Genomic DNA, 6029 nt, shown 5'->3' with positions numbered 1-6029 from the left:
CTAACCTTCTAACCCTAACCCTCTAACCCTAACCCTCTAAAGCTAACCCCTAACCCTAGCCCTAAAACTAACCCTATCCCTAACCCTAACCCTAATCCCTAACCATAACCCTTACCCCTAACCCCTAACCCTAACACCCTAACCCTCTCACCCTAACCCCCTAACCCTAAGCCTAACCCCTAACCCTAACCCTAACCCTATAACCCTAACCCTCTAACCCTAACCCCCTAACCCCTAATCCTAACCCTAACCCCTAACCCCTAACCCTAATTCTAACCCTAACCCTAACCTTCTAACCCTAACGCTCTAACCCTAACCCTCTAACGCTAACCCCTAACCCTAACCCTAGCCCTAAAACTACCCCTATCCCTATCCCTAACCCTAACCCTAATCCCTAACCATAACCCTTACCCCTAACCCTAACACCCTAAACCTCTAACCCTAAACCTCTAACCTTAACGCTAACCCTCTAACCCTACCCCTAACCCTCACCCAACCCTACCCCTAACCCTTACCCCTAACACTAACCCTAGCCCCTAACCCTTACCCTAACCTGTATCTAACCCTAACCCCTAACACTAACCCTAGCCCTTTCCCTAACCCTAACCCTAAACCCTAACCCTAGCCCTAACCCTAAAATTTAACCCTATCTATCTAACCCTAACCCTAACCCTACCCCAAACCCCTAACTCTAACCCTAACCATAACATTAACCCTAACCCCTTAACCATAACCCCTAACCTTAACCCTCTAACCCTAACCCTCTAACCCTCTAACCCTAACCCTAACCCTATCCCTAACCCTAATCCTAACCCTAACCCCTAACCCTAACCCTTAACCCCTAACCCTAACTGCTAAACCTAACCCTAAAACCTAACCCTTACCATCTAACCCTAACCCTCACATTAACGCTAATCCTAACCTTAACCCTAGCCCTCTAACCTTCTATCCCTAAACCTAACCATAAGCTTAACCCTCTAACCCTAATCCTAAACCTAACCCTAACCCCAACCCTCTAACCCTAACCCTCTAAACTGGACCCAAACCCTAAACCCTAACCCTATCCAACCCTAAAGCTATCCGTATCTAAACCTAACATCTTACCCCTACCCCTTTCCCTAATTTCTAACACTAACCCTCTAACCCTATCCCTAACCCTCTAATCCCCTAACACTAACCCTCTAACCCTAACCCTCTAACCCTAACCCTAACCCTAACCCCTAATCCAAACCCTACCCCTAACCCTAACTCTCTAACCCTAACCCCTAACCCCTAACCCTTACCCTAACCTGTATCTAACCCTAACCCTAACCCAACCCCTAACCCTAACCCCTAACCCTAACCTCTAACACAAACCCTAGCCATATCCCTAAACCCTAACCCTATCTATCTAACCCTAACCCTACCCCCTAACCCTTAACTTTAACCCCTACCCCTAACATTAACCCTAACCCTCTAATCCTAACCCTAACCCCTAACCCTAACCCCCTAACCCTAACCCCTAACCCTCTAACCCTAACCCTCTAACCCTAACCATAACCCTCTAACCCTAACCATTACCCTAACTCTAACCCTAACTCCTAACCACTAACCCTAACCCTAACACTAACCCTAGCTCTAACCCTAACCCCTAACCCTAATGCTAACCTCAACCCTAACCTTCTAACCCTAACCCTCTAACCCTAACCCTAACCCTCTAACCCTAACCCCTAACCCCTAACCCTAACCCTAGCCCTAACCCTAAACCTAACCCCTAACCCTTAACCCTAACCCCTAACCACTAAACCTAACTCTAACCCTAACCCCTAACCCTAACGCTAACCCCAACCCTAACCTTCTAACCCTAACCCTCTAACCCTAACCCTCTAACCCTAACCCCTAACCCCTAACTCTAGCCCTAACCAAAAACCTAACCCTTACCCCTAACCCCTAACCCTAACCGCTAAACCTAACCCTAACCCTAACAGCTAACCCTATCCATCAAACCCTAACACTAACCCTAAACCCTAACCCTAACCCTATCTATCTAACCCTAACCCTAACCCTAACCATAACCCTAGCCCTAACCCTAAACCCTAACCCTAACCCTAAACCATAACCCTAACCCTTTATATTTAACCCTAACCCTACCCCTAACCCCTAACCCTAACATTAACCCTAACCCTCTAACCCTAACCATCTCACCCTAACCCCCTAACCCTTACACAAAATCCTAACCCTAACCCCTAACCCTAACCCTAACCTGTATCTAACCCTACCCCTAACCCTACCCTTAACCCTAACCCTAACCCTAACCCTAACCCTAACCCTAACCATAACCCCTAACCCTAACATTAACCCTAACCCCCTAACCCTAACCCCTAATCCTTACCCTAACCCTAAACCTCTAACCCTAACCCTCTAACCTTAACGCTAACCCTCTAACCCTACCCCTAACCCTCACCCTAACCCTACACCTAACCCTAAACCTAAACCCTAACCCTAACCCCTAACCCTAACCCTATCTATCTAACCCTAACCCTAACCCTACCCCTAACCCCTAACCCTAACATTAACACTAACCCTCTAACCCTAACCCTAACCCCCTAACCCTAACCCCTAACCAAAACCCTCTAACCCTAACCCTCTAACCCTAACCCTAACCCTTACCCTAACCCTAACCCTAACCCTAACCCTAACCCTTACTCTAACCCTAACCCTAACCCTAACTCCTAACCCAAACCCTAACGCTAATGCGAACCCGAGCCCTAGCCCTAACCCTAACCCCTAATGCTAACCCTAACCCTAACCTTCTAACCCTAACCCTCTAACCCTAACCCTCTAATGCTAACCCCTAACCCTAGCCCTAAAACTAACCCTATCCCTAACCCTAACCCTAACCATAACCCTTACCCCTAACCCCTAACCCTAACACCCTAACCCTCTGACCCTAACCCCCTAACCCTAACCCATAACCCTAACCCTCTAACCCTAACCCTCTAACCCTAACCCCCTAACCCCTAATCCTAACCCTAACCCCTAACCCCTAACCCTAATGCTAACCCTAACCCTAACCTTCTAACCCTAACCCTCTAACCCTAACCCTCTAACGCTAACCCCTAACCCTAACCCTAACCCCTAACCCTTACCCTAACCTGTATCTAACCCTAAACCTACCCCTAGCCCTAACCCTCTAACCCTAACCCCTAACCCCTAACTCTAGCCCTAACCCAAAACCTAACCCCTAACCCTTACCCCTAACCCCTAATCCTAACCGCTAAACCTAACCCTAACCCTAACAGCTAACCCTATCCATCAAACCCTAACACTAACCCTAAATTCTAACCCTAACCCTATCTATCTAACCCTAACCCTAACCCTAACCATAACCCTAGCCCTAACCCTAAACCCTAACCCTAACCCTAAACCATAACCCTAACCCTTTATATTTAACCCTAACCCTACCCCTAACCCCTAACCCTAGCATTAACCCTAACCCTCTAACCCTAACCATCTCACCCTAAGCCTAACCCCCTAACCCTTACACAAAATCCTAACCCTAACCCCTAACCTTAACCCTAACCTGTATCTAACCCTACCCCTAACCCTACCCTTAACCCTAACCCTAACCCTAACCCTAACCCTAACCCTAACCCCTAATCCTTACCCTAACCCTAAACCTCTAACCCTAACCCTCTAACCTTAACCCTAACCCTCTAACCCTACCCCTAACCCTCACCCTAACCCTACACCTAACCCTAAACCTAAACCCTAACCCTTACCCTAACCTGTATCTAACCCTAACCCTACCCCTAACCCTAACCCCTTACCCTAACCTAACCCCTAACACTAACCCTAGCCCTATCCCTATCCCTAACCCTAAACCCTAACCCTATCTATCTAACCCTAACCCTAACCCTACCCCTAACCCCTAACCCTAACCCTAACATTAACACTAACCCTCTAACCCTAACCCTAACCCCCTAAACCTAACCCCTAACCAAAACCCTCTAACCCTAACCCTCTAACCCTAACCCTAACCCTTACCCCAACCCTAACCCTAACCCTTACTCTAACCCTAACCCTAACCCTAACTCCTAACCCTAACGCTAATGCGAACCCGAGCCCTAGCCCTAACCCTAACCCCTAATGCTAACCCTAACCCTAACCTTCTAACCCTAACCCTCTAACCCTAACCCTCTAATGCTAACCCCTAACCCTAGCCCTAAAACTAACCCTATCCCTAACCCTAACCCTAATCCCTAACCATAACCCTTACCCCTAACCCCTAACCCTAACCCTAACACCCTAACCCTCTCACCCTAACCCCCTAACCCTAACCCATAACCCTAACCCTCTAACCCTAACCCCCTAACCCCTAATCCTAACCCTAACCCCTAACCCCTAATGCTAACCCTAACCCTAACCTTCTAACCCTAACCCTCTAACCCTAACCCTCTAACGCTAACCCCTAACCCTAACCCTAACCCCTAACCCTTACCCTAACCTGTATCTAACCCTAACCCTACCCCTAGCCCTAACCCCTAACCCTAACCTAACCCCTAACACTAACCCTAGCCCTATCCCTATCCCTAACCTAAACCCTAGCCCTATCTATCTAACCCTAACCCTAACCCTACCCCTAAACCCTAACCCTAACCCTAACATTAACACTAACCCTCTAACCCTAACCCTAGCCCCCTAACCCTAACCCTAACCGCTAACCAAAACCCTCAAACCCTTACCCTCTAACCCTAACCCTCTAACCCTAACCCTAACCCTTACCCTAACCCTAACCCTAAAACTTACTCTAACCCTAACCCTAACCCTAACTCCTAACCCTAACCGTAACGCTAATGCGAACCCGAGCCCTAGCCCTAACCCTAACCCCTAATGCTAACCCTAACCCTAACCTTCTAACCCTAACCCTCTAACCCTAACCCTCTAATGCTAACCCCTAACCCTAACCCTAGCCCTAAAACTAACCCTATCCCTAACCCTAACCCTAATCCCTAACCATAACCCTTACCCCTAACCCCTAACCCTAACCCTAACACCCTAACCCTCTCACCCTAACCCCCTAACCCTAACCCCTAACCCTAACCCTAACCCTCTAACCCTAACCCTCTAACCCTAACCCCCTAACCCCTAATCCTAACCCTAACCCCTAACCCCTAACCCTAATTCTAACCCTAACCCTAACCTTCTAACCCTAACGCTCTAACCCTAACCCTCTAACGCTAACCCCTAACCCTAACCCTAGCCCTAAAACTAACCCTATCCCTATCCCTAACCCTAACCCTAATCCCTAACCATAACCCTTACCCCTAACCCCTAAACCTAACACCCTAAACCTCTAACCCTAACCCTCTAACCTTAACGCTAACCCTCTAACCCTACCCCTAACCCTCACCCAACCCTACCCCTAACCCTTACCCCTAACACTAACCCTAGCCCCTAACCCTTACCCTAACCTGTATCTAACCCTAACCCTAACCCTAACCCCTAACACTAACCCTAGCCCTTTCCCTAACCCTAACCCCTAACCCTAACCCTAACCCTAAACTTTAACCCTATCTATCTAACCCTAACCCTAACCCTACCCCTAACCCCTAACTCTAACCCTAACCATAACATTAACCCTAACCCTAACCCCTTAACCATAACCCCTAACCCTAACCCTCTAACCCTAACCCTCTAACCCTCTAACCCTAACCCTAACCCTATCCCTAACCCTAATCCTAACCCTAACCCCTAACCCTTACCCTTAACCCCTAACCCTAACTGCTAAACCTAACCCTAAAACCTAACCCTAACCATCTAACCCAAACCCTCACATTAACGCTAACCCTAACCCTAACCCTAACCCTCTAACCCTAATCCTAAACCTAACCCTAACCCTAACCCCAACCCTCTAACCCTAACCCTCTAAACCGGACCCTAACCCTAAACCCTAACCCTATCCAACCCTAAAGCTATCTGTATCTAAACCTAACATCTTACCCCTACCCCTTACCCGAATTTCTAACACTAACCCTCTAACCCTATCC

This window comes from Pelophylax lessonae (genome assembly GCF_965119305.1).
Source record: "Pelophylax lessonae genome assembly, contig: HAP1_SCAFFOLD_240, whole genome shotgun sequence".
NCBI classification, from domain to species: domain Eukaryota; kingdom Metazoa; phylum Chordata; class Amphibia; order Anura; family Ranidae; genus Pelophylax; species Pelophylax lessonae.
Note: the sequence above shows the minus strand (reverse complement) of the source record.